The sequence below is a fragment of the Kogia breviceps genome, chromosome 15 (genome assembly GCF_026419965.1).
Source record: "Kogia breviceps isolate mKogBre1 chromosome 15, mKogBre1 haplotype 1, whole genome shotgun sequence".
NCBI lineage: Eukaryota > Metazoa > Chordata > Mammalia > Artiodactyla > Physeteridae > Kogia > Kogia breviceps.
This window is the reverse complement of record NC_081324.1, coordinates 56,054,030-56,066,890: the sequence shown is the minus strand read 5'-3', so window position 1 is coordinate 56,066,890 and position 12,861 is coordinate 56,054,030. Positions and strand designations below refer to the sequence as shown.

The 12,861-nt window shown below is 39.2% G+C and overlaps 1 protein-coding gene and 1 pseudogene across 12 annotated transcripts in view; one reads left to right on the top strand and one right to left on the bottom strand.

Annotated features, from left to right (window-relative positions):
* Positions 1–12,861, top strand: part of DLGAP1 (DLG associated protein 1) — an 858,632-nt gene that overhangs the window by 542,897 nt on the left and 302,874 nt on the right. The gene's annotated exons all lie outside the window — the stretch shown is intronic.
* On the bottom strand, positions 10,268–11,118 carry LOC131742688 (cytochrome c oxidase assembly protein COX11, mitochondrial-like; annotated as a pseudogene).

Here is a 12,861-nt window from a genome sequence, read left to right as displayed (position 1 = left end):
TGCCTATTACCTGAAATAGATAGATCCTGTGTTGGAACTTGGAGATCCTGTTACAAAGTACAGTGTGTAATAGGATTTATCGTAAAGGAGCTCTTCCTGAGTGATCAATTCAAGTAACAAAAAGTGAGGTTCTGCTATGTACAAGGGCTAAAGCTGAGAGGAGAGGGGAATTCAAAGATTTGTAAAGTAGCTCGTACTCTTACAGAGTTTGTAGTCTAGTGGGACACTGGGTGGTTAGAGAAATAGAATACAAGGCAAAGTAAGAAGCAGTATGCAGATACCTGAACAAGGAATATGGAGGTTGATAGGAAGAAAAATTCCAACCTGGGGTTTAGGAAAGGGAGGATAAAGAAGAAAGGTTTCCCCATTTGAAACACTATGTCTCTGAAGCTTTGGTATCATTTCCTTGGAAGCAGATTGGTAGGGATTTCTCTTAGCTTTTTCCCATTTTTACTAATCTCTCAGTAATTCAGCTCTGTATCTCCCATGCCTGACTTAGTGCCTAACAAACACCATTTATGTATGGATGGATGAATGGATGGACGGATGGGTGAAGGATGGGTGGGTGGATAGGTGAGTGGGTGGATGGATGGATGAATTAATAGGCGAGTGGGTGGGTGGGGGGGTGAGTGGATGGATGGATGGACGGATGGATGGATCACAGGCAGGAGACAGGAAAGGCACAGAGAGAGGGAGAGAAGAAGAAATAGAATTCACAACATCATAGTAGTTATTTCACCAGCCAGCTCAGTTCAGAGTCTTGTGGGAGAGGAGTTTAGAAAGGTAAAAATCTCCATAGATCAAAAGTCTGGGCACAGTCTAGCTCAGCTGAGTGGCGTGCTCAAGGCCTTCCAAGGCTGAAATGAAGATATCAGCTGGGCTGGGCTCTCATCTGCAGGCTCTGGGGAAGATTCTACTTCCAAATGAATTTAGGCAGATAGCAGAATTCAGTTCCCTGCAGCTGTACAACTGAGGTCCTTTCATCTGCAAGCCAACAAACGTCGTATCAAACCTTTGATCGTGCTTTGAATCCCTCTAACTCGCTCTGCCACATCTCTCTGACTTCCTCTTCTGCCCTCAGCCAGGAGAAAACTCTTGTTTTACCTTTTAATTTTATTTTATTATGGTAACATAGACATAACATAACACCCCGCTTCTTTTAAGGGCTCATGTGATTACACTGGGTCCACCCAGATTAATCCAGTATAATCTACCTATTTTAAGATCACCGATTAGTAACCTTACTGACATCTGCAAAGTCCCCTTTGCCATGAAACAGAACATATTCACGGGTGTGTGACAGCAGGGGTTAGAGATCATGGGAGTCAAAATTATGTCTACCATAACAGTTAACAACAGAGTGCATATAAATCGTAAATCGGTGATGAGGGCACTTTTAGTGACAGTCATGCCTTTCAAAGGCATGCAGTCAGTTTTAGGAAGATAAAGTACAGCTTTGAATCCAGACAGCTGTGTTTAAACCGTGTTTTACAGATTTGGCAACTCTGAGTGAGTTATTTAACCTCTCTCTGCCTTTGTAATATAGTGGTAATCACAATCCCTATCATGTAAGGGTCTTGAGAGGATTAAATGAGTGAATGTAATATAAAAGATGTAGAACACGCTTGGGAAGGGAGCATTATATATTATATAATGCCTCACTAAATGCTATTATTATTACTGTTAAGTGTGAAAACGTGGTGGTACCAACATGAACTGAAACAAGGCAGCAGATTTAAGAGACATTGCAGAAGTTACCGTTAGAGGACACAATTTCATTGAGTCAGGCTTTTGAGGAAGTGAAATCCTACAGCATCTGTACTCGTTTCCTACTGCTGCTATAACAAGTAACTGCAAATCTAGTGGCTTAAACACAAATTTATTATCTTACAGCTCTGGGGATCAGAAGTCTGAAATGGGTCTCACTGAGCTAAAATCATAATATCAGCAGGGCTGTGTCCCTTCTGGAGGCTCTAGGGGAAAATGCATTTTCTTGCCAATTTTCCAGCTTCTAGAGGCTGCCTGTATTCCTTGACGCCTGGCTCCCCCTTCATCTTCAGAGCCGGCGATCACATCACTCTGATCTCTGTTTCTGTGGTCACATCGTCTTCTCTGACTTTCCTGCCTCCCTCTTTCACTTACAAAGACCCCTGTAATCACATTGGGTTCATCTGGACAATCCAGGATAATCTCCCATCTCAAAATCATTAACTTAATCACCTCTGCAAAGTCCCTTTTGCCATGTAAGGTAACATCGTCACAGTTTCCCTGGCTTAAGACGTGGGTATCTTTGGCGAGCCATTATGCCACCTGCCACAGAATCTACCACCTCATCTGTGATTTGTTTTTTTAACCTAATCATTTTTGAAACTTTGTATGAAAAGTGTGTGAAATCATCTGCCCAGAGCATATCAGCTAAATGAGATCGATGTACACATTCAGCGGTCCTGGAGACTTCTTTCACGTGGAGATGGACTAAAAGGGCATGAATTTCTGTGTCTGTTAGATTATTTTAAACTATTTAGACTCTTTAAACTATGTTAGTCTGTTTTAAGCCATTTTAAACTATTTCAAACTATTGGGTCTAGATTCCTCTTTGCCTATGCGTTTTTAAAATTTGGAATGTTTAATATTCACTTAAACTGACGCTAAAATGCCAATTCTTCATATCACTTGAAGACATCTTTCCAATATCTATATGTAAATACATACATTTTACACATTTGCTATTCACATGTTGCATGTATTTTTGTCTTTTGATGTACATAATATAATTTTTGAATCAAATACTTGTGAGCACTAACTACATGTCAGGCACTCTGTTAAAGACTGGGCGTACAAAGTTGAAAAATACAACTTATATCCTCAAGGATTTCTTACCATAGTGGGGGAGAGAGGAGGGATGCTGATGGTAAGAATTTTTATTTTTTATTTTTATTGGAGTCTAATTGCTTTACAATGTTGTGTGAGTTTCTGCTGTACCATGAAGTGAATCAGCTATATGTATGCATATAACCCCTCCCTCTTGGACCTCCCTCCCCACCCCACCCCCACCATCCCCCCCATCTAGGTCATTACAGAGCACCGAGCTGAGCTCCCTGTGCTATAACAGCAGGTTCCCACTAGCTACCTATTTTACACATGGTAGTGTATTTATGTCAAACCTAATCTCCCAGTTCATCCCACCCTCCCCTTCCCCACTGTGTCCACATGTCCATTCTCTACATCTACGTCTCTATTCCTGCCCTACAAATAGGTTCATCTGTACCATTTTTCTAGATTCCACATATATGCATTAATATACGGTATTTGTTTTTCTCTTTCTGGCTTACTTCACTCTGTGTGTGACAGACTCTAGGTCCATCCACATCTCTACAAATGACCCAGTTTTGTTCCTTTTTATGGCTGAGTAATATTCCCTTATATATATGTACCACATCTTCTTTACCCATTCAAAAGGAAAAAAAAATGTTTAAAATATATAGAATTGCCTAGGCTTGGAGGTTGAATGACTTGGTTGTCAGGAAAGAGAAGAGTAGAAATGAAAACCAATCTATGGTTTGAAAAATTGGATGCATGTCAGTATCTCCAACTGAGATAGGTAATCTGGGAGAAAAAATAAGTTGGGATGGAAAAGATGATTTCGTTCTAGACATCTTGAATCTGATGTGCCTATAGAATATCCAGTTGAAGGTGTCCCATAGGCAAGACTTCACTTATCTGAATATTATTTAGGAGGGTATTACAATAATTCAGGCAAGAGATGATTGTGGTTCAGTCTAAGCTAGAAGCAATAAAGATGGAGAGAAGTAAATGTATCTTTCTACCGTATCTTTAAGGTGCCAGGTTGGTCAAAAGTGCTCAGGTGAGGAAGACAGAGAAGTGAAGGCAGCTGAATTTATGAGTCTGGAGTTCAGGAAGCTGTCAGGGCTGGAGAAAGATTAGCTGGGAGTTATCATGTAGAAGGTAGACGAAAGTTTGAGTGAATGAGATCACATTGGGACATGCATGTTAGAAGGTGAGGCAGCACAGACCAGTTTCCTAGGTTACACAGATATTTAAGCATAGACAGGTAGCAAAGGAAAACCATGCTAAAGAGTCAGCAAGATCAAAACAGCTTGGAAGTAAAGGGAGATCAGGATTTCAAGAAACGGGAAAAGTTGAACAAGGTCAACTACCAAAGAGGGGTCGAGTTAGACCTGGAATGAAAAGTCTATCAATGAATCTGGCAATTAAGAAGTAATTATTTAATTTGCCAGTAGTTTCATAATTATCATAACGTATCATTTTGTATATATACATTGTATGCATATATATGCTTATCATTTTAATAAATGCTTATTATTTTTAAAGTCTAGCATTTTAATAAAAATATCGTGGCTATTAAAGTATGCTCACACACCATGGTTAGAATACTGATTTCTCAATTATTTCACATTTGAATTTTTTTTTACATTTTTCATCATTATGAATAATGCCTTAAATGTCTTTTTCGAGAAAATGTGGACAGTTTTTTCTGGTTAGTATTCCCAAATATTATGCACTCGTCTTAAATTCAAAAAAAAAAAAAAGAAGTGCAAGTAAATCTTAGTATCTTCAAATAGTTTAAAAATTCTGATTTTGAATAATTATTCTGCAGAGAGTTGTTTGCCCTTTCTGTTGTTTTCAGATGGAGACAATCACGAACATGTGGACCATGGTCTAGCATGGAACGCACGCTTCCAAAGCCAGCATTTCCTCAGTATATTACATTCTGAAGTCCTCTATTGATGCAGCATTATAGTGAATAATCTCCAGAGGAATCTGTTTCCTTTCTCTACATTACAAACCATTTAACACCCATTAGTAATAGGTTTCTTCACTTGCAAATGACTAAAGTAATTTCCCATTTATTAGCTATTTTTGTTGACCTCACTTCACTAGAGATCCTCAATCTAAGTTTTATTTTAGCAATCACAATTCTCTCATCTAATTAACAAAAAAATTGGGCCATTGCCTCAGTGGCCTGCATTCAACCCTATTTTGACTGGCGATTTTCTAATAATATCTCATGCTCCTTTCCACCCCTGTACTTGTAACAGTAGTTTCTGTTCCACCGAGTTCATTCTCTTTCCCTAATTCTCTTTGCCCCCATTCTGCTCTGTTTGGTTTTTTTTCCCTCACATTTCTTTTTTTTCTTTTCCTTTATTTACTTAGTAACCTATCCAATCTTTCTGTTACAAGTGCCTCAAGAAGCATCCAATTACTTATTCAGTAGAAATTCCTGGATTCGCTGGGCCAATGGGAATGCCAAATGGTAAGGCTTTTTGCACGTTTCCAAATGACCTCTAGAAAGGGTCCCTGAATTTTCACCCCAGAAGCAGTTTCCACTCTTGACACCCTTCTTAGAAGATTCTTCGCTATTGTGAGTCCAAGCCCACCTCTCTTTCTTTAACTTGGATGTAGAGCTATGTGAAATAAATCAAATTTTTCTTCTACAAGGCAGTCCTTCAAATGTTTGATTAAAACTATTGTTCGCCCATAAGTCTTCATTGTTCTATCTTCAAAAGACCTAGTTCCTTCAGCAATTCTCTGAGAATAGGACATCAAGCTCTTTTAGCTGACAACAGACAAATTGTATTTTGTGCCAAGAAAAGCAGCATCTCTCTTAACTTATGATATTATTTTGTGAACAATATTTCAGTTGAATTTGGACTTCACAGCACCCATTGAAAATCTTTGGATATGAATACCCTACTTCTATCAAAGTACCAGCTCATCTGGCAGCCATGCCAACCTGTCTCATACTCATATAAAAACTGTGAGCCATTCATTCACATGAAATCATTTTGACATGTTTCTCTTACCTTGTACTATTCGCTTAGGTGGTTTAACATAATGTAGACTATTATGTTTATCTTTATTAAATGTCATCTTATACATACAAATGTGTCTTTCTAGCCCAGGGTCACTCCTTACTATTGTGCACAGTCTAATTCTAGAGAACATCATTTATGTTAGTAGTTATCTTAGTTATTTATTTATTACCATAATTTTCCAGAAAATGACAGTAGAGTCTTGAGGAAGGGACAGCTTGTTTCTAATTCACCCACCTAAAAGTGCCATTTGGACAACCAGAAAGACCGCTGTCAAAATTGGAGAAATACTAAATCTGAAATCCAGTATTTTAAATATTTTCCCAAGATGTATTATATTGTAAATCTCATAATAGTGTCTAGTATATCATCATGGAAGTTGATGATTAAAAAACTGTTCAGAATAGGGCCAAAAAGAAAGGTTTATGCATACCACTAAAGACCATTCTCCAGTTTTTCTTGAAATTATTTATATACCATCTAGGAAAAGCCATTCAACCAGTTGTGAATCTCCTATTCAGTCCACATTTTTTTTTATTTTATTCAAAAGTGTATCACTTTATTACCGGTATTATTGGGGAGGTTCATAATATATGTTTATTGGGGATATTTTGTAAAATACATAAGAAAATAAAGAAGATAATCAAAATCACCCAGAGATAATTACTGTAAAGATTTTTGTGTTATTGCTGTTCTTTGAAAATACTGATATCACTAAACCTCTGAATAAGCTCACCAAAAAGAGAAAAAGAACGCATAAAATAAACACTATTAGGAATGAAGACAGGAACAGGAATAAATTTACAATAGGTATTAAATCTATCATAGGACTAGAACAGAAATAGATTTTATACCAATATATTGAAAACTTAAGTGGATAATTTCCTAGAAAAATAAATTATTCAAAACTCAGTGAAAACAAGAACCTTGAATACATCCATAACAGTTTAAGAAACTGACACATTAGTTTAACATTTACTCAGAAAAAGAAAGACCAGACCCAAATAGTTTCATGAAACCAGCGAGAAAAAGTTAATCCCTGTCATATAAAAACTCTTCTAGGGCTTCCCTGGTGGCGCAGTGGTTGAGAGTCTGCCTGCCGATGCAGGGGAACACGGGTTCGTGCCCCGGTCCGGGAAGATCCCACGTGCCGCGGAGCGGCTGGGCCCGTGAGCCATGGCCGCTGAGCCTGCGCGTCCGGAGCCTGTGCTCCGCAACGGGAGAGGTCACAACAGTGACTCCGTACCGCAAAAAAGGAAAAAAAAAAAAAAATTCTTCTAGAGATCTGAACAAAGAAAAGATGCCCAGTTCATTTTAGGATTTCGTATACTCTTAACTAGATGACGGCAGTCTGAGAAAGGAAAATTGTAATGCAATTTCTCTCACGAACCTGATGCAGAAATTCTTAATAAATATTTCAATAAAATTAACTAATTATAAATAATGTAAAATAACATGACCAGACGGGATTTATTTGCTATGAAAGGAAGCCTTAGCATTAGAAAAAAAATTCATATAATTCACAGCAACTAGGAGATTAAAGGAGAAAACACACGTGACTATCTCAATATATGCATAAAAGACATTTTATAATATTCAACAGCCATTAAGGATTTAGAAAAAAAGTAAAACAAACTAGTAATAGAAAAAAATTCTTAAAGTATATCTACATATGTATAGCGACAGAAACTTCATGTCATATCAGATCATAAAGGTATTTATTCCTTTTAAATCCATGAAAATGATATACCTCTTCTAAAATGTGTTGAGCTAGATTTTGGCCACTGGTTCTTTTTTTATTGTTATTGAGGTATAACTGACATACAACATTATATTAGTTTTAGGCATACAACATAATGATTCAATATTTGTATATACTGCAAAAATGATCACCACCAGAGATAGAGAGACACAGATGTGGAGAACAAACATATGGACACCAAGCGGGGAAAGCGGGGGGGAGGGGGATGAATTGGGAGATTGGGATTGACATGTATACACTAATATGTATAAAATAGATAACTAATAAGAACCTGCTGTAGAAAATAAATAAAATTAAATTTTTTTTAAAAAGATGATCACCACCATAAGTCTAGTTTACATCTGTCACCATACACAGTTAAAAATTTTTTTTCTTGTGATGAGAACTTTTAAGATCTACTCTCTTAGCAACTTTCAAATATGCAGTGCAGGATTATTAACTATAATCACCATGCTGTACATTACACCCCAGGACTTATTTATTTTATAACCGGAAGTTTGTACCTTTTGACCATCTTCACCATTTCACACAACCACCACCCCCCGCCTCTGGCAACCATCAATCTGTTCTCTGTATCTATAAGCTCAGGGGTTTTTTTTTTTTTTGATTCCACATGTAAGTGAGATCATACAGTATTTGTCTTTCCCTGTCCGACTTGTTTCACGTAGCATAATGCCCTCAAGGTCCACCCATGTCACAAATGGCAATATTTCATTATTTTTATGGCTGAGTAAATATATATATATGCATGCCACATCTTCCTTATCCATTCATCCATCGGTGGACACCTAGGTTGCTTCCATGTCTTGGCTGTTGTGAATAGTGCTGTAATGAACATGGAGGTGTTGGCCACTGGTTCTTTGATGACCTTTTTCTGTTGACATTTTCTGTTTCATGTCTGTCTACAGCCCATCCTCTAGGATTTCCCCTAGAAAGGTTAATTTGAGCAATAGTACCCAAATTCTGACATGTCCAAAGCTCTTTTTACTTGTCTTTACATTGGAAAGAGCTTAACTAGACAGAGAATCGTTGGCTCCTGCTTTCTTAGCTCAATCTCTTATAGACGCTGCTCTGTTCTGTGCTCAGGTTACATGTTTCTGCAGGTAAGTCTAATGTCCACCTCATTTTCTCTCCCTTAACCTTATTTTATCTTTTTGCTTGACCACCTAAAGGATTCTTTTCAAAAACTTTTTCTGAGACATTTCTTTACATTGATCATTCTGAATGACTTCTGACTGATAAAATGATTACCTTTTCATTAAATAGATTTTAGACTTTTTATTTCAGAAAAGCTCTCTTGCATTATATTTTAAGATAATTATTCTATTCCATTGGTTTGACTTTCTTTGCGAATCACAGCTATGCATATGTTGGCTATATTGCCTTGTTTCTCTAATCCTTCTTTATCCTTTTTATCTCTGCATCATTTCTTTGCTCTTTTAATTCTTGTCTTTTGTGTCCTTTTATTTACCTTCCTTTCCTTCAATTCTGCCAGTTCCTATTTCACATCCTCCAGCTGTCTACCAGCAACCTTCGTTTTCTCACTTTTTTCCGAGTTCTTATAATTCTGCTTTGTGATCTTCCTTTATAGCTGTAATTGCTTCATGAATTACTGTTTCTAATTTGGGTTATGCTTTTAAACTTTGTGGCAACATATTTTTCTGGTACATTTTCATTATTTATAAGAAATTTTTGGCTGCTGTTTTCCATATTCCCTATAGGACCTGCATGCATGTTCCTTTTATGTTACTCTTATTTGAACACGTTTTTTGGTTTGGGGGAGTTTTTTTACTATTCAAACAGTTTAATACATCTTTTTTCAGAAGAACTCTGCTGGTGGTAAATCTTCACAATCACACTTACATTTTAAAATTCGGAGACTTGGAACTATCACAAGAAATGCTAGAAGCCTACTAGATATACATTTTATTTAAATTTCATGGTACTGAAATTTCAAAGTACTTATTTAGTACTCTGAATGTAAAATAGCCCTAGATCTTAAAGGAAAAATAGAGTCAAATTTGAAATCAGAATGTAATCTTTGGGCAAGCTGTTAGGGATTTCGTGATTCCTCTTCCTTTTTTTTTTTTTTTTTTTTTTTTTTGCGGTACACGGGCCTCTCACTGTCGTGGCCTCTCCCGTTGCGAAGCACAGGCTCCGGACGCGCAGGCCCAGCGGCCATGGCTCACGGGCCCAGCCGCTCCGCGGCATGTGGGATCTTCCCGGACCAGGGCACGAACCCGTGTCCCCTGCATCGGCAGGCAGACTCTCAACCACTGCGCCACCAGGGAAGCCCCTCCTCTTCCATTTTGAGCTTTTAAAATAGTGACTATTCGTAATGAAAGTAACCAACTATTTTAGAAATAATAATACAAATTCATTGTTACAAGTATGAAGTGCTCATAATTTGAAAGGGGACCAGTGAACTAAGCTGAACCATCAAGTCCATGCCAACTTATTTAAGAAACAAAGCAGTTTCTTTCAATACTAGTTAAACTCGTAAGTATGATTTTGAACAGTTATACATTCTAAGTAGGATAAATTAGTTGGGAAAAAAAGAACCCTAAGTATATAACATTTAAAACAGAAGCCTTCACATTATTGTAAATATTTCTCCCCTGAGAAGACAAGATACATAATTTTTCAAAAATCACAAATTTGAAGCAGGACTTAGTTCTGACTTCAATTATAGCCTGGGAGCAGCAACCTATGACCCTCTTTTGCTTCAAAAACAGTATAAGAAAGAATGATGAGATCAACATTCACCATTCTTCGATCTTCAGCAAATTCCGGATCAATGTAGAAAAATACTGGCATATCTACTCCCTCTTGTGGATTAAGCCTTTGTTCTTCAAAACAGAATTACTGTATTTTATTGAAATACTGTCCAGCTTCAAATGGTACAACATTGTATGTAGCAATTGCGTTTACTGGTTTGTCAGTAGGAGTCTTAGCTTTATAAAACGCCAGTGCAGTCTCCCCTGGCACTACGTATATTTCTGTATGCTGAGGTCGAAAGTTCCACGGGAGACTTGCATGCACATGCGCATTAAAGGTGACTCCAGTGATGCGATCCTTAACAGGTACCATGTTTCCAGTCTGGTCTGGTGCATGCCCTGCTACTGCCGACTCTCCAGGTCCAGTAGTCTGGCAGTAGAGCCGGTAAAGGGGTACGGCGGCGCAGGACGCCCCCAGCATGCCCACGGCCGCCGCGGCCACGTTCGTGAGGAGTGTCTTCTTCCGCCGCCGCCGCCAGTACTCCTCCTGTGCGCGCGTGAGGGGGTTCGTGCTCTTCGGCCGCCGTGGCGGCCGCACCGCCGGCCTCGGGCGCCTCCCTGTCCGGAGCCTTCTCAGCTCCCTCTCGGCGCCCCCTGTCCCGCTCCTCCCCTACCTGAGACAAGGCTCTACCCTCTCCGCAGCCCTGGTCCTGTTCCCAGGGTGATTCCAGGGCCACCCGCAGAGAGCGACGCTCCTTCATCCCGGACGCCAGAGCCCTCCCATGGCCTGAACAAGTTTTTGTTTTTTTTTTAAGAGAATCAGAAGAAGGTAGGCAGTCATTTTTCAAGCAGTCATGAACCAAGGGCTTCCTTTGCTGTTGCTACAGTTATACACTGTTTCTTTACAGTATGATGCATCTGTGTACTCACACATCCTCTGACTCTCAGACAAAACCTAGTTCTTTTCTCCTTCAGTTACTTCATGGATGACCCCGCAGGTCGCCAGTCACGTGGGGACAGAAATGATACAGTCATTTTTAGAAAGAATTTTTCTGGCGCTTAGTGAGATTTGCCCATTCACCCTCCACCACCTACATTAGTCCCTGCCTTTCCACAGTGCAATGCTCTCAGACTGAGGTCCGCACTTCGGGGGAGGGTGTATTTATTTGGCAGAGCTTTCTGAGCTCAGCTACAGCTAGGTCCCCTTCATACCTCTCATTTACCTGCCACGTTACTATCCCTTTCCTCCTTGGCTTTCTGCCTGACTCCGACTTGGGAGTTTGTGGATGTTCTGCTGGTTTTGCTGAAAATGTGATCGGTGGGTAATTCTCTTTGTTTTGTTGTATTATTGTTTTTGTTGTTTGGAATGGCTGCCAGGAAGAGAAGTGAGAAAATTCAGTGGAAACCAGTCCTGTTAACATTTAGAAATATTTTCCTCCTGTTTTCTTTCTATAAAGATGACTTTGCATAAGGAAGCTCAGGTTATATGTATAACCATCGACCAAGTTAATCTTCAAAAATAAAAGTACAACACAGTCAGCCTAGCATACGACTTCTTCATAAACCCAAGCTGCTTCTTCCCGGTGCTCAGAGATCTTCCTTTTAACAGCCTGTTCTAGGATGCTGCTGCTTTGTAAACTCAAGCCCATCAAGCTGTTATCTTTTGGATGATTCAAAAGACTTGTCCATCTTCAGCTTTCCCTATCACATTTTCTTTGACAGTTTTTTTTGGGTTTTTTTTGCGGTATGTGGGCCTCTCTCTGTTGTGGCCTCTCCCATTGCGGGGCACAGGCCGCGGACGCGCAGGCTCAGCGGCCATGGCTCACGGGCCCAGCCGCTCCATGGCATGTGGGATCGGATCCTCCCAGACCAGGGCACGAACCCTTGTCCCCCGCATCGGCAGGCAGACTCTCAACCACTGCGCCACCAGCGAAGCCCCTCTTTGACAGTTTTTAATTACCCACCTTGATTCTGGGGTCCTACCGAAAGCTCTCTGTGTACACAAAGATGTAATTTGCCTGAGTACAGCAACTTAAGTTGATTGTTTTTAGGTGTGCCCTCCTTTAAAAAGGAAAATGTCTTCACGCGGAAAATTAAATTATGAATTTAATAAATCTTATGATATTTTAAAACATCCTGCATGCTAACTTTCTAAGCAAAATGCTTAATAGTGGATCTTCATGCAGTAGTGAGATCACAGCTGTGATGACAAGGGAATGATATAAAATGGTCAGATTTTATAAACAAGAAGACTAGTCCTGACACCCAACATAGAACACATGCTTTCAATGATTTCACTAGTAGCAATTATGCTATCATTACCCTCACAGGCTGCCAAGTTAAGAGCTCTTTCATTGATTCATTCAAAAACTATTTATTAAATGCCTATTGTTGCCAGGCCCTGTGTAGATGCAAAGGATTCAGTGATGATCAGAAACAGACCTGATTCCTACTCTCATGCTCCTTATTATCAGTGGGGAGATAAACATTACTCAAATCAATCACACAAATAAATTTAAATTTACTG